At 31.2% G+C, this 26,227-nt stretch overlaps 1 pseudogene; it reads left to right on the top strand.

Moving 5' to 3' along the window:
- Positions 1 to 947: 947 nt before the first annotated feature.
- Positions 948 to 26,227, top strand: LOC113561229 (annotated as a pseudogene).

The following is a 26,227-nucleotide window of genomic DNA, read 5'->3' as shown; positions in this document are numbered from 1 at the left end:
TAAAAAACGAATTCATTCACATTTTTTGAAATGTTTTTTTTTCATCTATAATGAAAAATATGTCTTTTTGATGGTACAATAAAATTTTTATTAGCCATTATAATAGGTATTATATTATCATTAATATGTTGTTCTACGCATAAATGTAATCAAATTGACTGTACAATGCGCCGTGTAAGACGAGTAATGTTATACACGTCATAATGTATTACTATTATATATATATATATATATATATATATATATATTTATTCGGTCATTTTAGATTTAAATATAGGTGTTATTAGCTATAGATACTTACTAAACAATATAAATTATGTATTAATCATTCACTACCATAGAGTGTTTTCGTCTTTGTTAGCTGCGTCTCATTCTACCATATGGTGACATATTGAGATTGTTAAAAGAATAAAATTTAACCGAGATAATAATTAATCAATTCATCGCTGGACAAAAACCTCCTGCAAAAAAAAAAATATATTGGGATGTTGCTAAACGTATAGAAGATACTATGTTCACATATGATGAACGTAATAAAATGAATAGTTACTTAATTGGTATTACTAATAATTTAGAACAACAAAATTAAAATGTTTTATGGTAATTTTATATTATACTTATTATAAATTAACATTTTTATTTTTATAACCTAACCTTACAAGATTATATAAATATAATATTAGCGGAGAGCGGTATGGACGGGGAAATGGTAGACGGGGAGGCGTCCATGAATCAAACAAACGATTACTATAAAGTATGACACACTTATTACAATCGTTATTGACGTTTGGAATATAACGACGCACATATGAGTTATGTAGCCGTAATAATCGTTATGATTACTATTTTATTGTTCACACATAAGTACATTAGAAGAACGATAGCGATGTACACTTGAAGCCGTTTGGATTACCGCGTCGCTACACAGTGGCTATCGCTATCGCGTCATGACGGACCATACAGCGGCTATTGATGAACACGTGGACAACGACTCGGACCCAATAGTAATGATTACGTTAGCGACGACGTATTGATGGAAAAGGCGGTACTGGTTGAGTTGCTTGGAATAAAAATGTCAGCAGTGTCGACTCAGCTGCTGTTTCCGTGTACGGTGTAACCGGTGCAGGTGCGCGAGATCGACGGCGACAGGATACAGACAGTATTACGACAGCCAACAGGACGGTAGTTACACAGTATTAGGACCTGTGCAATGGCTGTCTCTAGACTACAGAGTCCTGTCCGCAGTAATTTACATGTGCATTCGCTGTCGTCGAAAACTATACATCAGCTGTTCGCTGTGACGTACAAATCTTACCTTACGTAATTTGTTAAGATATGAAAAGCGCACTGGTGTCTATATACCAAATTTGTATATTGCGTTCTAATATTTTACACACACCCTCCACACATCGATCATTTGGATGTGCCTACACATTTTGTAAAAGTGTTGGTATATATTTAATTTTTATGCTGATATTAATACTATAATAAATACGTATTTATTAATATTTTAACTATTTGAAATTTATAAAAATAAGTTAAATCATACACAGGTTATTTTGTTTTCTTTGTATAATCAATGACCTATTTTAGAATGAAGAGTATTTTATAAATAGTTTTTCAATACAACATACACTTTTATTGTGACCTATGACTAGGTACATAGTTGCTATGGGAAAATAGTGTACTGGGAATGTATTTCATTACTCTTAAGCCAAAGTAAAAATTTAATTAATTTTTAGTATTCTAAAATCAGTGTTTTTTTTTTATCAAAAAATATAATACATCTTTTGTAACTGGACCGAGGTATGTTCTTGATGTTCTTATACAATATTTTGGTAACTATTAGTACATATTATTAAATTCAAAGTATTTAAAATAACAATAGCTTGGCAATAAAGATATGCGTACTACCGCCGCAAACGACTGAAAACAAATGATACACTTAATTGTGGCATTTGAATTAGCCTAAAAAAATTAGTAATCAAACAGTTTTAATACATCTTATACGATTTCATATTTTATTTTCGGATATTGAATTTATTGATAATATCTACGAATACATAATATAAATACTATGCTTACAAATTTAAATATTGTGTAGGTTTTCATGTAAGAATTGTATAACATCATTTTGTATAATAAATCCATTAGCACGTTGTTTATAATATTGTATGAAATATAATAATATATTCTTTTATTAGATACTTTATTTTTTCGGTAATACTGTAATTATTATTTTTTTTTCAAAAACGAAATCAAGAAAGATTCTACTTAACTAATTCTTCATTGGTGAGCGATTTTTGGATGATTTTAAACATCGAATTGATAGAACAAGAGATTTTAACCATTATTATAAATGTATTGATAATTATGGAGGTCGAGCAATACACAGAGAAGATTCCAATAATGCTATAATGTCAAAAACGCATATCCATCCGATGCATGGAATCCAATTGGCTGAACATGGTTTTCGAAATAAGATTAAAGTGAGTTTGTTTTAATTTATACATTTTTATTCATGAGTTTTATACCATTTTTTAAAATTAGTTTTGAATACATGTTTTATAACTTGAAAATAACTTATTTGAAGGACGAAGTGGTGATAAATCCCACAAAGACTATACCACAGACACTTAATGAAATCCGAAGATCAATTAAGGCTTCAGGAATAGAGGATTCTACGGAATCCGAAGTAAGGTAAAGGATTATATACCAATTTATACCAGTGTAAAAAGTTTGGCATACAGAAAACATATGAAATTAATGCCAACGTTACCTAAAAAGCTGTCTAAATTAGATATTGAAGGTAATTGGCGATCAACGAATGATGAAAAAGATTTTCTTTTAGGTATTTATTCTAAATTATTTAAACGATTTAGTTCTAAATACTATTACTAATTATAATATTATTACCTACAGTATTTGATGGTACGGATAATAAAATCATTGTATTTGGTACCGAAGGATTTTTACGACGTCTTTGTTCTGGTAAAACAGTTTTTATGGATAGCAAATATAATTCAGCAGCAAAAATGTATACACAAATTGTATACCTTACACTGCTTTGTTATAGAAATGATAATACCCCTAGTAGTTATAATATAATTTTATAATTTAGTAACATACTAAGTATTATATGTTTAAATATATTTTTTTAGGCTTACACATTATTGCTCAATATAAGTACATCGACATATTTGAGAATGTTTGAAATAATAAAAGAAGCGACATTGAGAAATGGATTAGAGTTCAATCCTACTTGTTTCCAAATAAATTTTGAAATTGGAATGATTGTCTCCATTCGGCAGTGCTTTGGTTCTGATACTCCCATAAAAGGGTGTCTATTTAACTTTCGGCAATCTATTTGGCGTAAAGTTCAAAGTCTTACTATTATACACATGCCGATAATATTAAATTCTTTTTTACCTATTATATAATATCTTGTTATTGATATTGATTATTTATATATTGTTATTTTTATTTTTATTATAATTTTAATCGCATGACATACTATTGTTATTATATTTTTTTAAATTAATTTATTATTTGCATACCTATTATTATATTATTAAAATTTTGTATCGTTATCGGCGATTGTGCTTTGCGGTTCCGTCAGAGAAACCGGGATTTCCGTTAACCCGAGTATAAAAGGCCGTACGACCCACCACAGGTCAACAGTTTTTCACCTGATCTTGCTACAGCAAGACCTACCCGGGTAGACTTGCGCATTGAAGGTGAAAGACATCCCTAAAAACCTATCGGACAGTATTAGTATAAGTGAATAGTGCATAGTTAGAGTATTCCTGCATTGTACTGATCGATACCTCCAGCCCAGTTAATGTGGCAATGGTCGGAGTATTCTGGCATTGCACCGACTGGCATACCGTTCGGTAGGCTTATGTCCCCCATCGTGCGGTACTTTTTATTCCACCTCGTCATGTTTTTTTGTATAAGTATACTTAACATATATTATTTTAGCTATGTAAAACTTTCTTTCTCTTATAATCTACTCCAGTAATAAACTAACTACTTTTTTTTTGCTCTTGTAGAAATATTATTGAAATATTTCCACACTTAACCTCTGCTACTTGGTAATCCGGTTGATTTACGAATATGGGAATTCAACAAAAGTACGTAACCATGAACCAATAAAAATGAGTTTTATTTCTAACATTATTTGAGATTATGAGCAATATATTTTGGTAGCCCATTCTAGAACTGTACTAAGGTATTCGAGTTACAATTAAAAATAAATACATAACATATAAATCAATTAAAATTATTATTGGTTAATCAGTGATGTGCTATTCACAAGTACCTAATTATTGAAATTATTGCGAAAAAACTTAATCTTCCGAAAATTAGCAAATTGTTCAAGAGGAAAATACACAAGTAGGTATAAATATTTCAAAAAATTTGTATGAATTTTTTTTTTATACATATTAATTGAATGATAAATCTAGGAATACAGATGTCAGCATCTCTGGACCCACGAAAACGACGTTCAACGACGCAGGACACATAAACTTTTTTTTTGCGAATAAAAGTTTACCTTTGTTAGATCTTAGTAAGTTACTAATAAGTAATAACATAAACAACATAATATTTTATATGTTAAATAAAGCTTTTTACTTTTAAATTTAAATACAGGTTATAATTAAAATAGGAACATGACATATTTTTTTTAACCAATTAATATTCTAATTATTATAGAATTTAATTATCGTTATAATTTATTAAGTTTTTCGCAGTGTTAACTTAAACAGCATGGAATTACACAAAGTTACAATTTCACTGTTGACGAACCGACGACGTACGTAAAATTGTAGTACTCCGGTGAAACTTACTCATATGGCGATTAAGGATCGTGAGTATAAAAAAGAGGAGGCACTACGGAGTTTAATGACAAATCACCGGCGTAAGTACTACGGCACCCCGTCGTGTAACGAGTTTACGGGTGTCGAACTCTCGGATATACACCGGACTGAAATTTGATTGCTATTACCGTTGACCACCGTAAAGCTGACCTGTGAACAATTATCTCAGCCATAGTAAAGTGCCACAATCACTGTAATATTTGGGGTATTGTAGTCGGGTGGCGTCTTTAACCGCGGAGCTTTTACAGCTTACCACCATGTCACCAAATTCTTTGGGTGGCCGAATGAAGTGTGCAGTTGACTTATGCTGACATAATAACCTTACCTATTGCAGTGGCTTCTTTTGTACCGTGCTGGGTATATATTTGCTTTTTAAAAATCCAATATTGTATAGTAATTAGACCCTTTTTATAAATTGATTTGCCTGAAAAATTGATAGTAGTTTGCGCTTAAAGTTTATACGCCATGCTGTTGATGTTAAAACTCAGAAACTTGGTGATCCGATTTCTTCCAATCAGGCTTTGAGTCTTGGTCAATACAGCTAACAGCTGTATTTACGAGTATAGGAGGTCTAAAATAAAATAACATGGATTAACTGACACGTCTGCGATCCATATAATATTTATACATCATTTTGTGAGTAATATTTATTTATTTTAGTTGTATTTTAAACACTAAAAATTAAAAAATCTATCTATATAATGTAGTAATTTTAATAGTTTAGCTCCAATAGCTGTCTATAAAATCTAAATATTTTCAATAAATTATTATTATATCATAGGACATAGACAGTTATATTTATTATTGATTTATATAGTATATTGTATATCTTTTATTATATAATAATATTAAGTTTAATTCTAGAATTAGACAAGTGTTGAATTTAAATATTATTAACCGTAGGACGGGTATTATATTTGATGTAACTGTATTACTTTGTTTTCAAATAATATTTTTTTTTCTATAAGTTATATTTTACTTAATACTTGCGATGTATGCATTGAAATATGTTAACTATTTATAAATAAACTAGTATTTGATTCATAAAAATATAATAAAATATTTGTTAAGTGTGTCAAGTATTTTGTAACACATACCAAGGTATAAAAATGATTAATTTTATACTTTATTTTATTTTTACGTTTTTAGATTTTAAAATTTGTTTATAATGTTATTATTCAAGAAAATTTAACGAATTGACAATAATTATTAAATATCAACATTGCACAAATAATCCTATGTAATCGTGTTGTTTTTGTGGTCTCTTTTTTTGTTCATAATTAATAGTGAAAGTCATGGATCTCAAAAATAAATCGTTAAACATAAAATTTCGTTAAATGGAAGTTTAGTTATATAATGATGAGCATTATTTTTTTTTATTGTACTGAAATAAAAATTGGGTGTTTTATAAGACATTTTCACAGACTTCAATATAATACTCGATAAAGTACACACAGTTGTCGAAACATTACATTCGTTGTACAGAATTTATTAGGAATTACTTGGAATAACAGTATAAAATAAAATAATAATTCTATACAAATTCATGGAAAATAATTTGTATTTTTAAAAAGAAACAGTTATAAATTATTAAACATCAAACCTAAATTAATAGGTGCCAAATATACTTGTATATATTATTTAAAAAAATATAACAATACATAATATTATGTCATTTTTTAATGATCACAAATTTTAATTTCTAAATCATTAGTTTAAAAAAATAAGTACTACTTAAAATATATAAAACATATGTCTAATACCTTGGTATATATAAATATATATAGTAACATAAATTAAAATAAAAGATAATATTATTGATTATAAAATAAAATTAACGTGGTTAACACGCTGACGCGGCTATGGTGGTAGGTCAGTATAAAAGAACAACACAAATTTCACTATTTGTACGATGTATTTTTTATAGATGATAAACAACGGTACACAATAGCTAGTTGTTAAATGTCAATATGTCAGGTGTTGACGACATAAAAGAGAATACACAATTATGCATTACGCGGTCTTACATACGACTAGGCAGCGTTGTCGCTGTTGTCGATAAGACGGTTCACGCAAGAGAGCGAGACGACCAGCGGCCGGTACTCGTCCGGACCGACTTGTCTTCCCGTCCCACCGTGTGCGTTAGGCGTGAGGCGTGGTGTCGGTATTGTGTCGTTGTTGCCCGTAGTACCGTGGTGGTGGTCGGTCACTGCAAACCGGAACAGGATCCAGACGTCTATCGCTATACATCGAAAAAACAGGTCATTGAAATAATAGCTAATATTATATGTCCGAACTGGACAGCGGCGTGTAGAACAGCGTATTCGTAGTCGCTGCAGTTCCAATCGCCAGCAGTGTTCCGGATGGTCTGTTATTTCTGGCGCTAAAGCTTAGTTTCCTCTCTGGCGCTCTGAAGCCAGCTGGTCGATTACGGAGAAGCAGATAGATCTTTACGCGTTGAGCGTGGACGACGACGGAACGCGACGTAGCCGTTACCAGGAGAACAGTGAAGATGCTTCCTCGGCAGTGGTCGTGTCTGTAGTTATCGTAGTGTTCGAACTCGTTGAGCTCGAGATGAGTTTGTTCATGAATATTTGCGACGGTTTCCGTTGAAGTTCTCATTGTATATATGTCATATATCCACGTAATCAGCACCGTCTATCCTCAATCGATATAGTTATCACTCGCCAGGAGCCGATGCGACAGTAGACGGCCCATCGCCGTCACCATCCGTTGTCCCTATCCAATACAGGAAGTGTATACCTAGACTAGACAACGACAATTTAGTATGTTATAGTATATATTAATTGAAAAATATAATAATCATATTAGTATTAATTAAACTGTCATGATAATATTTTATAAAGCGTCTATTTTAGATTTTTTTTATGATTATATAGGTACAGTTTAAGATTTGTAATTAAATTTTTAATATAATCAATATATAACCTATAGTGCTCAAATCGAATTGGACACTGTATACAAAGCCCGGACAATGTTAACTTATTCCAACTTTACCTTTGAAAATCGGGTGAAATGCACAATGTCCGACTTTTTACTTTGCTCGTAAAATAAATACGTAAATAATTGCGGCCCGAGTAGGCGGATTCTGATTTTTCTTATAAGTAGTTTTTATTCGATAGTTCTACTATTAAACCTATTTCGTAGACACTTTTTTAAAAATATCACTTGCAATAAGTTTCGAGAATATTTTAACGATTTTAAATTTCGTTAATTTATTAAGTTTGATTTATATACTCAATAATAAAAATAAAACAGTAATTCACTGAGTAAATATGGTTATTAATTAATTGATATTTTCAGAATAAATCAAGGTGTATATATTATAATTGATACAAATAAAAAAAAAATCAGTTATACTAAAAAAAAACTTGCAAAAAGGCTAACAACATAATAAATTTTGATTATAAAAAAAGTTTTGACGAATAAAACAATCATTAATTTCATAAAAAAACTTGCTGTTAGAGCTATCAATATTGTAACTCATTTTAATAAGAAAAAAGAATGTAAATGTATGAAACAAAAAATAATTTTCGAGAAAATATTTACCATATGGGCTAATACTATATGTATAACATTTTGTCATGTTGGTAAATCAAACAGTGTACAAAATGGAATAAAACATTTGCTAAATAGGACAGTGAAATAACGAGATAGAAAATTAATAAGGAAAAAAAATTTCCATGTGGGCTAACATGAAAAATTAAATAAAAAAAAAATTAAAATTTGAACAAAAATAACAAGAAAACAATAATAACAATAATAACAAAAAAGAAAAAAACATCGACAGGACGACACAAAACTAAGTAAAGGGGTATACAATATGGTGATTCGGTGCAAAAAAGCAATATGTTACAGGCTACTGATCGCTTCTGCATCGTTTTCTGACAGTTCCACGAACAGACGAGTGTCACGAGATCGTTTCGCTCGGCCGGACGATACGACCACTAGACGGCATGGCAAAGCCCGACAGCTACGAGAGTGATAGTTGACGGTGAGCGACGATGCCGTGCGCACGTCAGACGGCGGTGCAAACGACGACTCTTGGACGAGCGACGGAGACAAAAACGGCACAGGGCGAATGAAGAAGATTTTGAACTGGCGGCCACCAGATAGACGCAACCCGGCCGGCTTCAGTTCGCCTCGCAACGAAAACGAGAGTTATGCTCTCCCCCACGCCAATAGCGTGTCCCGTAGTCGGACGGGTCTGTCAACCACGGTGGCAGCTGGAGTAAAGCGCCACAGGACACCATCGCTAACGTCCAAACTCAAAACAATATATCGTCACTCTGCACTGACCTCATGCCAAAAGTCTTCGTCGCCTCCGTCGTATCATGTTGTTGCCTGAGTGATGTCTGATGCATACATGGAACCTCCCCGGGGGGCAATCGTTGCTCACATCAGTACCACTAGCCGGTCGTTGTAGTCAAGATCAACATCGTTCCACACAAAAACCGAAAGCAACCAGGAGGCACCCTCCTAACAAAACGTCGTGATGATCCATCCGCGAGCACCGTTCATGCTCTGTATTGTATCTCCACTTAACTGATTTAGTGGCCGTCATCATATCGATCACTTAAGTGGTGGGGGACAATTGGAGTTTGAGGACGAAGTCTCAACACACTGAACAGAACAAACTTAGGTGTTTTTAATATACAAGCGTACTCGAAATGCCTCTGAAAACAATGTAACGTACATTAAGAACCGTCGGACATTCCTCCCAAATCAGAAAAATGCCGAAAATTCAAAATCTAACCACCTAAGTATTTTTGAAAAATACTCGTTGGCAAGTTTTCGTGGTAAAGGATTTATTTTTCGACACTGAAACTTTACACGCATTGTCGGAAGGGTCTCTAAAACGGTTTACGCGCAAAAATACACCAAATAGTCGATATTTTTTTTTTATACTACGGCTGGCCTCAACCTTTGTTCATTTATTGCAGTTTTTCACCTTAAAATCGATATTTACATATTTTTAAGACGGAAGCCTACACGCGATGACTCTAAAAACGTGAAAACCTGGTTAAGGGACCGTCGGACCTTCCTCCTATACCAGAAAACTGCCAAAAATCCAAATTTAAACCACCTAAGTACGCTAAAACCACTTTTTTGAAAAATAATGGTTTGCAAGTTTTCGTGGTGAAGGATTTAATTTTCGACTCTGAAACTTTACACGCAACGTCAAGCGGGGTTTCTAAGATGGTTTACGCGCAATAAAACGCCAAATAGTCGATATTTTTTTTTTATATTCCGGCCCCCCACGTCTTTTGTTAATTTATTGACGTTTTCACCAAAAAACCAAAATTTACGTATTTTTAAGACGGAAGCGCACACGTGATGACTCTAAAAACGTGGAAACCTGTACAAGGGACCGTCGGACCTTTCTGCTACATCAGAAAATTGCCGAAAATCCAAATTTAAACCACCTAAGTACGCTAAAACCACTTTTTTGAAAAATAATGGTTTGCAAGTTTTCGTGGTGAAGGATTTATTTTTCGACTCTGAAACTAACTAACAAACCGATACATGTCCGGACTAGGCCAATCTTTCCCTATTATTATTGTCCCTTTTATGTGGTGTCCCAAATAAGTGGATTCTACTGTATATATATATAGATAATTTGAATACGACAACGAGTCTGTATTTAAAGTTACTGTTTTGATAACGCATGTATTATGTATCTACAACAAAATATTATATTAAAATCATAAGCCTGTAATATAAGTAATTAAAGTCTCATATACTTATATAATATAATTAATGACATTTAATTTATCCTATGGCTTTATTTCTTCGCAGTGTTAATTTGTATTAATTTTAATAATATTAAAGCTCGTCAAGTTTCTTCTGAATCACTTCATGTTAGGTATAATGTTATATTAGTGACGGCACAGAAAACTTTTCGAAACCGAGTTTGGTATTAGCCCGTATTTATATAACCATATATGTAATAAATGATACGTAGGTGTGAAAAAGCACAAATTGAATGCGCGTTTATGCCGTTTACGGTATTCTTTCGTTTCTTACCAACCGCTGAAATATACGTCGATATTCTGAATTGCAGTGTCCATATCCCTTGAACTAAATTTATGCCTAAATTTAAATTCGGAGCAGAGTGATGATTTTATAGGCACACTTGGCTATACCCTTGCCAGGCCACTGGCTATATACCTATTAATTAATTTATAGTACTTTGGTGTTTAGTAATTAGTATTATTTCTAATTTTCGTATGTTGGCTATGGACATAACATAAAACGTAAAATATTTATTAATTTTTATGTTATAATTTATAATAAATGCTTATAAAATAATACGCTAACTAAATAATTTTTGTTATTTGTTATCTTTAAATAAATATTATGAACTTATAAACTATATATATATATTAAACTGCTTATTTCTTATTATCGTTAATAATATACTATACATCAGTTTTAATTATAATTATTATAGTCCTTAATTTAATTGAGTTTTAAAACCGTTCTGTAAAATGTTTACAAATATTAAAAACCGTATTTTAGAATCATCCATGGAATATGTTGTAGTTTTTTTCACTTAGATTTGTCAATACTCTTCATAAAAAGTTTTAAATTATTTTGTAAAATCCTAAGTTTATTATCAAACAAATATTTCGATAAACTCATTTTTAAATGAAAAAAAAGATATATTTTTGTTCCTAATACTTATAAGTTATAACACTTAATCAATATTTGAACTTAGCATTGTATGTAAAAGCAAAAATTATCTACTCATAAAAAATATGTTGCATTGAAAAACCATTTATAAAATACCCTTAATTCTGAAATAGGTAATTCATTGTACAATGATAACTAGATATAAATTAATACATAATCAGTCAAATACAATAATTAAATGTTCATCACTTATTACAAAAATAAGTGCTAAACTGTATATCTTTCTCATGTAGTCATATAAACGTATGAATTATAATGTTTAAACGTATGAATTAATTAAATTACTTAATTAATTAAATATTGTAGTTCAATACATTTTTATATTTACATAAGTTTCTGCAATTGTTCGACATCTATGATGCTGTTTGAAATGTTTTTGTTTGTTCTAATATAAATTATTCATCTACAAGTAATTATTTTAGTATTAAGAATAGAGAATAGAAAATAGAGATTTAGATACCAACTCAACTAGGCACTAGAGCCAATTATATGCTTAAAAATATTAAAATTAAATATTATAATGTTATTATGATAATACTAAAATTATAACTATAATAATATATTATTATATTCCACAAATAAACAATAGAGAGATGACTATGTTATTGGAAATAATTGTTTTTATCAAGTTTATGTAAACACCGTGCTATATTTTAATATATAAGTATTTTATAAATATGTATAGATGTGTAGTATTTGATTTAAGTAACTCTTGTTTTTTCAATTAAAAAATATTTTTAACTTTTTATTTGTATTCAATATTTAAAAAAAAAGTCTAAATTTCTTTATATTTAAACATTTAAACTATACCTATATGTTTAAACCATATTTAATATAATTATTATAATCATATTGTTATTATTCTTTTTACCTATTATAAAATATCTTGTTATTGATAATCATTATTTATATATTGTTATTTTTATTATTATTATAATTTTAATTCATGACATACTATTGTTATTATATTTTTTTTAAATTAAAGTATTATTTGCATACCTATTAATATATCATAATTTTGTATCGTTATCAGCGATTGTGCTTTGCGAATCCGTCAAAGAAACCGGGATTTTCGATAACCCGAGTATAAAAGGCCGTACGACCCACCACAGGTCAACAGTCATTCACCTGATCTTTCTACAGCAAGACCCACCCGGTCAGACTTGCGCATTGAAGGTGAATGACATCCCTAAAAACTTATCGAACGGTATTAATATCAGTGAATAGTGCATAATTAGAGTATTCCTGCATTGTACTGATCGATACCTCCAGTGAGTTAATGGGGCAATAGTCGGAGTATTCTGGCATTGCACCGACTGTCATACCGTTCGGTAGGCTTATGTCCCCCATCGTGCGGTACTTTTTATTCCACCTCGTCATGTTTTTTTGTATAAGTATACTTAACATATATTATTTTAGCTATGTCAAACTTTCTTTCTCTTAGAATTTACTTCAATAATAAACTAACTACTTCTCTTTTTTTTTCTCTTGTAGAAATATTTTTTAAATATTTCCACACTTAATCTCTGCTACTTGGTAATGCGGTTGATTTACGAATATGGGAAATCAACAAAATACGTAATCATGATCCAATAAACGGGAGTTTTATTTTTAACATAATTCGATTATGAACAATATTATTTGGTAGTCCATTCTAGAACTGTAGTAAGTTATTCGTGTTACTATTGAAAATAAATACATAACATATAAATCAATAACAATTATTATTGGTTAAACAGTGATGTGCTATTCACAAGTACCTAATTATTGTACTTATTTAAAAAAAACTTAATCGTCCGAAAATTAGCAAATTTTTCGAAAGGAAAATACACAAGTAGGTATACTTCCATCAAAAATACCTGTCACCTATAAAGGCTTATTTCAAGATTCATCCCCAGGGGCACTAAAGAATGTTCTTCCGCTATTGCACACATGTTTCTCAAGTCTAACGCATTTTTACGATCTTAAAAATACAAAAAATTAATTTTTTTTCAAACCGCCAACAGGTGTCCATGGTAATGAATGATTAAAACATAATTTATATTGTTTAGTAAGTATCATTAGCTAATAACACTTATATTTAAAGCTAAAATGACCAAATAATATAAGTTAATAGTTATACCTTATGACGTGTATCACATTACTCGTCTTGTACAGCGCATTGTACAGACAATTTGATTACATTTATGCGTAGAGCAACATGTTAATGATAATATAATACCATTTATAATATCTAATAGACATTTTATTGTAGCCAAAAAATTATGACTGAAACACACGACCGATGGTCAGCAGATGTTTGAGTGCTGCAATGATGATGTGTAATTGTGGTGGCAAGACGGTACTGAACGATATCCATATAATATATATAAATATTATATTATTATATGTATCCTGACTGTGACTGTGACCTCCGCAAAGCTGACCTGTGAACAATTTTCGCAGCCATAGTAAAGTGCCACAGTAATATTTGGGGTATTGTAGTCGGTCGGCGTCTTTAAACGTGGTGCTTTTACAGCTTACCACCATGCCACTAAGGTCTTTGGGTGGCCGAATAAAGTGTGCAGTTCACTTATACCGACATAATAACCTTACCTATTGCACTGGCTTCATTTGTACCGTATTGAGTATATATTTGCTTTTTAAAAATCCAATATTGTAGAATAAGTACACCAAATTTATAAATTGATTAGCCTGAAAAATTAATAGTAGTTTGCGCTTAAAGTGGCGTGCCTTTATACGCCATGCTATTGATGTTAAAACTCAGAAACTTGGTGAACCGAATTCGTCCAATTAGGCTTGAGTCTTGGTCAATACAGCTAACAGCTATATTTAGGAGTATAGGAGGTCTAAAATAAAATAATATGGATTAACTGACCAGTCTGCGATCCATATAATATTTTTACATCATTTAGTGAGAAATATTTATTTATTTTAGTTGTACTATTAAAAACTAAAAATTAGAAAATTAATCTATATAATGTTGTAATTTTAATAGTTCAGCTCCAATAGCTGTCTATCTAATCTAAATATTAAGTACAGTAAGAACCAGTTTTTTGAAAAAGCTCGTTGGCAAGTTTTCGTGGTGAAGGATTTAATTTTCGACTCTGAAACTTTACAAGCATCGTTAGACGGGTTGCTGAAACGGATTGCGCGCGAAAAAACTGAAAAAAATCTTGATTTTTATTTTAATACTACGGCCGCCTACTGCCTTTGCATATTTTTTGACGTTTCTCTCCAAAAAAACTAAATTTACGTATTTTTAAGACGGAAACTCACATGCGATGACTCTAAAAACAAGGAAACCTGTACAAGGACCGTCGGACCTTCATGCTATATCAGAAAATTCCCGAAAATCCAAATTTAAACCGCCAAAGTGGTAAAAACCACTTTTTTGAAAAAAAATCGTATGCAAGTTTTCGCAGTGAAGGATTTATTTTTCAATTCCAAAACTCTACACGCATACAATGCCCCTCCACAACCACCGAAGACATCGGCAGGACGACGGTTACAAAATCAGGTAAGTGGGTTGGGGGAATACGAGATGGAGCACGGATGGTGGGCGGTGGTATGTTGCCAGAGCACGTTTTCCGACCACTCGTGGGCAGTCGGGTGTCGCGAGTTTAGTCGTCGATGCGGTCGATCACTACGACGGTTTGGCGAGCGCTCAGCAGCTTTCTGTTCGTGTGCAGAACGATGGTGGAGGTTGACGACGAGGGACGGATAGCGGTACAGACGAAAGCAAAATGCCGCTACGGAGCGATGCTGTCAGGCCTCGCCTTGATATCTAGTGGTCGTCGTATTGTGAGGTGAACGGAAAACGTTGCGGAGGCATTGCTTTTTCGCACCAAATCGCCATCTCGTCGTATCTTCCCCCCTCGCCTAGTTTCGTATGTTTCTACCGATGTTTTTTTTTTATTCGCTTTCCTTTTTTACTATCATTGTTTTCTTCTTATTATTGTTGTTCAAAATATCGTTTGTTTTTCATTTATTTACATTGTTTTATTTATAAAAACGTATTTTACCTACTCACGTTAGCCCACATGGCAAGATTTCTTTCGGTTTTTTTTTTATCTTATTCATTTAACTTTGCTACTTATCAAAATTGTTTATACCATATTGTACAATGTTTTTTTTATCAAAATGCATTATATTTACTGTTAGCCCATATGGAAAATTTTGTTTCTGAAAATAATTATTTGTATTCTACATTTTCACCGTTTTTTATAATCAAAATATAATGTTGTTAGCCTTTTAGGCAACCTAAATAGGATTGATGATAATTGATTTATTTTTTTTATATTTTTAACAGTTATCTTTCGTTATCCGCAGAGGTTACGTTCCAGCAAACTGCGTGGATAACATAACCGCGGATAACCAGACCATAAATCAACGTAAAAAGGGAGGTTAGGTTTATTTTTTTTTAATTTTAAAAATCAATTTTTAATCAATTAATAATTGTTTAATTCATACAACTAAAGCATTTATAGTGGTGGGTTGAATTTCGTTAAGTGATTCTTTGATGTTGACAAGACATTCAGCGGTATTATAATTTTTTCATCCTTGTGTGATAGTGAGTAGTAAGTAATAAGTACGTATAATGTATATGTGTTATACCTATAGCGATATAAGAATTATCTTGAATTGTCAAAAATAAATTTCTGCAGTGTTCATTTAATAACGCTGAAACGTTATCGCAATCGCAAGGTTAGGTCATACGCAATAATATGTAGTCGTGGATCCAACCGCGGATAAAGAAAACGCGGATTACGAGGGATATTACTGTAATTATATTATATACTTTGATTTGTTATTAAAATACGAATCAATTAAAAATCATACTTACGCAATGAATTACTATTTTATTTTTTTATTTTTGACTTAATAAATCTATTATTAAAAATTAACGACTTATAATATAGTCTGCAAGAAAAATATGCAACCGCCAATTCGATATAGGTACTTAAAAGTGTAGCAGCAGTAGAATAGGATGGATGGGCAGTAATTTGCAAAATTTTCATATGGATTAAGAATCCCTCTCCCCGAAATGTAAGTGTACAATGGCACTTACATATGACATTGAACTAAATTGGTATTAAGCCTTTATAATACCAAAGGTTTATAAATACATTGTATTCAACTTCAATCAATATAAAAGATATTTTTTTCGTTAATTCGTTAGCGAAATATAGCTTTTCAAAGTTGGGCTGTTTTCGGTTTTTGTAATACTTAATATGACATATTAATACAATTATGTCTATGAATATTTTTTTATCATTTTTAATTTTCTTTACATATTATTTATTAGTAGTCACAGTTTTCCTTGGGAACATATAGTTGGCCAGTCTCGATTAATTTACACTTCTTTTTAAATTAACTAGATTATATCTATGATATATCACAATGTACTAACTATATCTTTAATCGCGTCTGTAAATAAATTATTTTCATTTGTCATGTTGTATGGAGGTACTTTTATACTATAATATTGTAATTAGCGATAGGCGTATCATACAATATCTTGTCTAATCAAATTTAAAATATAAAAAAAGGTATAACATCATAAAATAATGAACAATTTGTATAGCTATACAATATAATATACACACCCCTGTAAAGCTATAGTCTGTGTCGTCAACATTGATGTTAAAGATGTATTCTGCCAGCTGACTAGTAAAGACGGTACACAATTCACTCAAACTGGTCCATTCGAAATAAAAATATATAAAAAAAAAATATATATACCATTTGTATGATAAAAATACGATTATAGAACGAAACGAAAATGTGTGACCCTAACTTGTTAAAAATTATCTATTTTTTAGTAATATTATTGGAGATTTTAATAATATAATGGCATAATATAATGACATACCTCGCGAATTGGAAAATTTATATATCATTTATGAACAAGTTAAATAAAAGCAGTGAAATACGTGATCTCTGGGGATATTAGAAGTCAAATGAAAAGGTTTGAATAAAAATATTTATATTTAACATATTTATTTTCCTATTTTAAATAAAAGTGACTAACCCCGAATGCATTGGGTTACGAAAATCTATACGATATATATTTTAAATAAACATACTTATGTATTATTATTAATAACTGTTGGATCATGGATACACTTTTAATATTTTAATTTTCTGCGGCGACAAGTCCTACGTCGTAACGTTTGCAACCCTGTTGATGTACAGCAGACTATACTCCATGTAAACTTTGTCTTTCCGGAGGGACCGGGGGAGGGGGCTAGCCGATGACCGCTGATGCCCATCGCCGCCGCCGCCGCCGCCCCATCTCTTATCTTTTACCGTCCGCCTAGCGTAGCAGTCCCTTTTTCTTGGTTCGTCGTCGTAAAACCGTCGCGTCATCACCGTATTCCGCCTTTGATTTACGCGCATCCGAGCCTCACGCTCATCGTCGTGCCGCACAAGTCCCGTGTCTACGATCTATTGTTTTCGGGTTTTTGCGTCAAGCAAAAAGCCTTTTTCGCTTTGTGCCATCGCCCGTCCGAATTTTCGCAGTGCGACCAAACGCTTTTCGTTTGTCCAACGAAGCGCGAACACGATCGATTGTTGTTTTATAAAACTTCCGTACGTATACGCGGTCGTTGACCCGTGTTGAACAACCGACGTTCGGTGGATTGTGGCCGTCTGGTCGGTCCCTGCTCGATGTTCCAGCGATGTGCCGGGACAACGGAAACAACAGCCACCGTCATCACCGACGCCTGCCATCAGTGCCATCAGTTGTTATCAGGTCGTACATAAATGTTTTTGTTTCTCATTTGTTTTTATTATAATTATTCTTTTTCGTCACCTGTGTGGTACGGCATATATTTATATTTTATATTTATGTAATCTAGCCGTTCGGGTTGTGATTGTGCTATGCCATTGACTAACATTAGTTATAAGATATTTTATTAACTGTGGAACATCAATAAATTATATATAAATTCAATAAATATATAAAATATAATAATAAATTAATAGTCAAGTTAGTACTGTCTAGTAGTATTATATACTACTGCACCGTACTTAGTCTGCATCGTTCGCTGCGAAAATAAACTCATCGTTCGGAACTTCATCAGAATAATCCCGAGGTAAGTTATCTAGAGTTTCCAAATCGTAATAAAATATCCACTACCGATTCAACGCATTCGTTATTATTAAGGTAGCACGATAATGTACCATCGTCAGCATTGCTGACATCTGAGCCACTTCACCCACATAATCAATTGCATTGACTTAAATAAGGTCAGAAATATTTTTATTAAGTAAAACTAAATAAATAGTCAGTATGTTTAATAGGGCCTGTGAATTTTCTTATGCCGTAATATTTAAATGAACAGTGCTCGTACGTAAGTGTACGCAAAATCAATGGATCACACTAACTTAGAATACATGCAATTATAGATTATAAGAAGAATGATGAATGTCTTTGTGTTACAATATTTGCATATTACATTGTGTATCTATTACTGTACTATGTCTGTGTAGTATTACTTTGCAAATAAATATAAACCTTGTTTTCACTAGAATATTTACTAAAAAAACACGAAACAGATTAAATTAAAAGTTTATTTTGGCATAAGGCATAACAATAATAAAATAGTATGTTGGATATAGTCAAAATAAAATATGATGTTGTTGTTTGTTTATTTAGCAAAATATATAAATTTCGAAAAATTACTGACGATTTCTTAACCTACAATGTAATGACGTAGATGATTATGTGATTTTAAACGTCTATGCGTGTATACTCGATTCGTATAATAATTATGAAAGAATATAATTGTGAAGGATAGCATTCTATCTGCATTTTATTAATAAAAAACATTTATTTATTAAAACCATAATTTGATTTTAATTTTCACATATCTTTGTCAAAGTTGTAGAAATTCATACGGTATACCCACATAGTGGCTTATACATTTTTCGTAAAAATAAAATATCTTTTCTATAAATAACGTTTAGTCAACAATAATTAATTAAAGAAACGAAATAAATGTTTATTATCATATTTATCTTTATTTTGGTTAACATGCCATTTTGGCAAAACATTATAAGAATTGCTTATTGAATTTAATTTGAAACATCACAAATGGCTTTTTAAAAGTGATAACTTTGTGATGAGGCTTGAAATAATACTTATATAATATTCATATTTATTCCATTATAATAATTGTGCGATGTTGTACATAGCAGTTTAGAAATGATCACTTTAATCTTTTCGTTAATATATAACGAATATTAATATAGTTGATTATCTAAAATTAATAAGGTAATATAAACACTTCATAGGAATTTTATTTATAAATTCGTTGATGAACTATTATATATTAAATTAAATATAGATCAATCACTGCTTAACGTTGCAATACATAATAAGTTGAATGTAAGGGAATTAATCATTATTTTTTTATCGTTTCATAATTTAATTGTTGAATTTTTAATAATACTTTATATAATATCTAACAAAATTTATTTATTAAACTTTTTGTAAAAACTATTAACGTTTGATTAAATTACTGGATAGTTTCACTCCCCGTGTACATATTATATCATTGTTGTATTTTCATCCATCTTGTGTATGTATATCATTTGTTTATTATGCCTTGAAGCATACATTTTAAATATTTATTTTAATAATCATAATAATAATGATAATAAAAAGTCTATCTTTTGGTAGATATTTAAAAACACATAAATGTTATGGATAAATCTATTTAAAAAAATGCTTTAGTAGGTGCCGGTATTATGTTTGTATGCACGTTTTTATTTTACTTTTATGTTCAAACAATTTCATGTTATGCCTAATATTACACTTAATCCATTTTAAGTTTGAAACTTACCTCATATTTTAATTTAATTATTTACTTTATAAAACCTGTAAGACAGTAGGTATAGTATAAACAAATCACGTGCAAAATTAATTTTACACCGTACTTATAGTTCACGATAATACTAATATAATAATATTATAGCTTGGATATAGGATATAATTTCAATTTTAAATTTAAAAATCTTTTCTTATATAAAAATCTAAGACCCTTAAAACGTTTTTATATTTTATTAATATGCTAAATTTTAATCATAAAATAATGAATTCATTGTAAATGTTCATAATTATTAATAACTTTATATACCTGCAGACGTATAATATTATTATTAATCTATTCCAGACAGGTTTTTTTAGAAAGAGTTATGTCCAGTCATTCAATATTATAATATGCGCATAAGCATAAAAGTAAAAAAAGGTTAATTATTATTATTATTTATTTATTTATTTATGTATTTATTTTTTTATCAAGTTATAAAACTTAATAATTTTATTTATATTTTCTCTATATCACTAAATAAAAGTTCAAAAATCTACAATTTTAATTTAGTTCAATTAAAAATATTATTAAATAGATACTGTAATTATTTAAAAAATAATATTCATAGATAATTGATATTGAATCTTTTCAGAATATTAAGCATGCAAAAGTAAAAACTATTAATATTACACACGAATACAGGATTAGTAAAATAATAACAATGTTTAACATTTTAGCATACATTAAAAATGAAAAATAGATGTAACGTTTTCTAAAGAGACGAGTCCAGCTATTTATCCCAATATAATTTAATATATAGTTAAATTTACCTTCCAAACGTTGGCATACAACAATCAAACAAGCTGCAGGTCGTTTCCATTATTTCCACTTGCGTATAAGGTTACAACGATTTACTTAGAACCAGTCCATCAATCGCTATTCAACATTACCATTTCACAGCTAAGTGTTTGTTATCTCATCGGGAGTTTATCAATTGCCTGTAAAAATAATACTAATTACTAGAGTACTAAAGATACGTGTACTATGTAATATAATATTTCAATTATCAAAACAGTAATTTTAAATGTAGATTTATCGTCGTATTCAAATTATATCAGTTATATACCTAATAGCCAAAAGCAACCAATTATAAAATATCACGACTGCGACAGTAAGCGGGACTGTGCATTATACACACAATTTCACTACATTTATGCGTAGAGCAACACACTAATGATAATAGTATAATATTACAATGTCTAATCGAAATGTTTTAACATACTATCGGTACTTTAACTTGTCACTCGGTGTAGTATTCCGTTAGTCGAGAACATAATAAAATAGAGCTGAATTGATATTTTTAGTTAAAAGTCTTTTGAAAAAAAATGTTAGGTCTTATAGATAAAAGGTCTTATATGTTTTTTTTTGATAGAAGATTATTATCGGTTTTAAGTTTTATAAGTATTGAAAAAATAAATGATCATATACATAACTAAATATTAGTTAGTGTTGATTGAGTGACGAGTGTATTGGTACACTTAAAATCATATATCGTATTGGTGCGTAAATTTCGTATCCACCCAACAATTCACCATTCATCTTTGTATGTAATTTGCAATGTTTGCATTACCATCACATATATACTGGTGATCTGTGCATCGACCTTGTGTGTTATCGTCGGACAGGACGACTGCGACATTGAGAAAAGGCTGCAATAAGTCAGTTGCGTCATTTAAATTTATTTAATTACGCATGACGTATAAATCAGGTCACTTTAAGCGCAAATTACTATCAATTTTTCAGGCCAATCAATTTATGAAGTGGGCCTAATTACTACAATATGGGATTTTAAATAAGTAAATGTATACCCAACACGGTACAAATGACGCCACTGTAATAGTAAGGATATTATGTCGGTATAAGTCAACTACGTACTTTATTCAGCCACCCAAAGTCTTTGGTGGCATGGTGGTTAGCAGGGAAATCGCCGCGGTTACAGACGCCGCCCGACTAGAGTACCAAATATTACAGTGATAGGGGCACGTTACGACGGTGGCGAAAATTGTTCACAATTGTTATGAGTTTCCATAATCCCATATCACATGATATTTGATTTATTTCTATTTTTTTTTTTATTTTTACAATATATCTTGGTGAAACGTTTCTTACGTCCTACACCGACATGGTATTTTGAACGATCGCAAAATACCTTTTTATCCTTAAATAGCTTCTTTATCGGTCGTTGTATTATTTTTATGCGTCTCCGATTGCGTGAGGCCGTTCGTCAGCCTCCGCTCGCGTTGCGACGCTTAAATGTCGTACACCACGTCGCCGTTTTTATTTTGGCGTGCGTCCGAGTGTGTCACCACTTCGCGACAACCAACTCGGTGTTATATGCTTCAGTACGTTTTTAATATTTTTATCATTGTTGTCTTTTTCGACGGATGTTCCATCGCCGCACGCCAACTACTCTACCGCTTGAGCTGTCATAAATCAGTAACGATTGCCATAACTGCTGTGTTGGTGTCATCGAGACAGCATCGCTGTCCACTCCGGTACCGCTGTCCACCGTGTCGCCTTCGCCGACGGGCCCCGTGATTGTAAAAGGCGTGTGTCGTTCGGCTGTCCGATATGTAGAGGGGGTCTAACGCGTCTATATACGAACGTGCGACACCCTATTGAACTCGTCACACGACGGAGTACCGGAGAACGTACGCTGGTGATCTGTCGCCAAACTCTGTAGTGCCTCCTCCTTTTCGTACTCCCGATCCTGCATCGCTGCAGTCACCGTGTGCGGAGGTTTCACCTGAGTACCACAATTTTACGTACGTCGCTCGTCCTCGATTCATCAATAGCGGCACTGTAATTCCACGCTGTTTACGTTAACGCTGCCAAGACGGTAATGTTTTACACTTCGGATGACGGCCGATGCTATATCAGTCATCATATATACGTAATATATATATTATACAAAGTAGTTATTGAATGAATATTGAAGAAAATTGGAGATACAATGGGGATCAATGTGGGCAAATGGTATCAAATTATATATTATTTTTTTGTTAAATGTATGCTCATAACCACCCTTGATTGTCACTGTAATGGATTTTTTAAATTTGAGTTAAATTATATGATATAAAACTTATATGAGTACAGTAAAAAAAAATCTAACTAAAGACGGAGTCTATCGTTTATCAACCTATTATTATTATATAATAGGTGTAGGTATTATTAATGTAATTTAATTTACTATTTTAGACATTATTATATATGTATGTAACATACATAGTACTTATCTAATAATATAAATACATATATTATATAGTAGGTTGGATTAATTTTTGACAAAATATTGCATTTTAAAATGTCATTGTATGCATAATAATATACGAGTAGGTACTTGTAATGTTTCAAGTACCTACCCGTACTAATTTTTAAATTACTACAAAATAAACAGTGGATACTTTATTATTTTTATAATTTTCTTTGAATAAATTATTGCTATAATGCTATATATAGCTAGTATAATAGTGTATTATGGTAATATCAGGTAAATGGTTGATGTAATTGTAATTGTAATAGCTTAATAGATATACACTATACATTATTTCTTTACAGAGGTAAATATATTATATAATAATAATAATTAATATGTATAAATGTATTTTATTATGTTTATAATGTGTTATCATATTATATTATATACTTCCGCCTCGAAGAATGTGTTATTGGTCCAAACACCTGAACTGAGTATGTGTGTAGACTAGCTGTACTACTGTAGAGTCTACAGTCGCTATAGACTCAATCAAGGACGACATATTATAAAAATATTAGGAACGACTAACATTTTTTTTAAGTTTAACAGGTTTAAATGGTTTAATCATAATTCATAACAGAAGATAGATCAACAAGTAAAAAATATGTCTAACTATATTATCATTAACTGTAAAAGTGGGTAAATAGGTAATTTTGAAGTTTGCTCCTTGAGATTTAACAACTCAAACAGCCACCGTTGTAGACTACACTAGGTAGGTCGTGCATAGTTAATAACAAAAACAGTATATCCGTAAATATGTAATTAATGATAATTATCATATTATTCGTATTGTATCATAATTCATGAATATATGTTATAAGTTAAAAAATAATTATGAATAAAATTCTATTGAGTCTTAAGCGACCCTTACACGATATAATTAATCATACGACATATTGTACAACTTTGTTTGATAGTTTGATACGATTATCGTAACGTGTATGATATTGTATTGTTGAACAATGTGTAGTACAATAAGATGAAGTTTGAACTTGTGTAAAATCTATCGTATGACTAGTTCGCAATACGACAAATCGTAACATGCGCATTAAACATTAATAAAATATACAAAAATAAAACAATGAAATATTTATTAATCACCAACATTTTTTAAAATATATTTATTGTACTTAAAATATAATCTTAGTAGTAAGTATAATCTTCGATTATTGTTCTTATTTATAACTTCTAAAGGTTTTCCATGACTCTTTTTAACTTTAAAAAACGGTTCCTATTTTTCAAAACACAGACCCGAAATAGTTTTATGGCCTCGTGATGCACTTCAACAATTTTGCGTACACAATACATCTGTCACCACCGAGAAGTTTGCAAATACACAATAAAAATGAAGTCAATATGATAAACTAACGATTACTATAGATTATGACACAGATCGACCTTACCCATAATATTGATGTAAGATAATCACTAACCTAACCTTTTAAATATATTATCATAATATTGTAAATTGTTATTATCATTAAGTTTTGAATATTTTTCATTATTCATTATCATTACATCGTATCACGACTACTTATTAATATTTTGTTTTTATTGTCGGAATTGTTCGTATTCTCGATACAATGCTTATTTCGGTATACTATTTATAATATTTTCTGTACTCCATATTCTCCTTCCATTCAGTGTCTCATAAAAACTATATGAATTACAGTCCACTATCACCGCACAGCTAGTGCCAAAACTGATTCAAGACGAGCAGTAACCACTATAGCCACAATCGATCGGCCGTGAGCGGACAATATAACATGGTGACATAAACTATTACGCCGTCGACCTACCACAGCTAATCACACCGGTTTGCCCCTCACACAAATCTATTTTATCGATATTTATAGATAAAATTAAAATAAATTAAAATATAATGTTATTATTATTATTATTATTTGTATTTTGTTTTTAATTAATTATAATGTGTACGAATAATAAATTTAAAAATGTTAAGACACGTACACGCAACATTTATCACATGTCTTATTAGCACCTGGTTCCAAACTCGGTGTAGAAACACTGTCCGAACCGTTACTGATTTCAACCACGATGTGACCTATAATTCAGTTTTATACGGTGGATGTAAACATACGCTGCCGCGGGAGGAACAGGATCCAGGCGGTTATCGGTATACATCGAAGAGACAGGTCATCGAGTCAATAATATATATTTGAACTGGACAACGGTGCGTAGAACAGCACAATCGTAATCGCTGCAGTTCCAATCGCCGGCTGTATTCCGGATGGTCTGGTATTTCCGGCGTGAATGTATTTGGTTTCCGCTCTGAAGCCGGCTGGGCGACTACGGAGAAGCGGATAGATCTTTACCCGTTGAGCGTGGACGACGACGGATCGCGACGCAGCCGTTACGATGAGAACAGTGAAGATGTTTCCTCGGCAATGGTTGTGGCTGTTGTTGTCGTAGTGTTCCAACTCTTTGAGCTCGAGATGAGTTTGTTCGTGAATGTTTGCGACATTTTCCGTTGA

This window comes from Rhopalosiphum maidis, chromosome 1, assembly GCF_003676215.2.
Source record: "Rhopalosiphum maidis isolate BTI-1 chromosome 1, ASM367621v3, whole genome shotgun sequence".
Lineage (NCBI taxonomy): Eukaryota > Metazoa > Arthropoda > Insecta > Hemiptera > Aphididae > Rhopalosiphum > Rhopalosiphum maidis.
The sequence above is the reverse complement of the archived record's forward strand: the minus strand, read 5'-3'. Positions and strand labels throughout refer to the sequence as shown.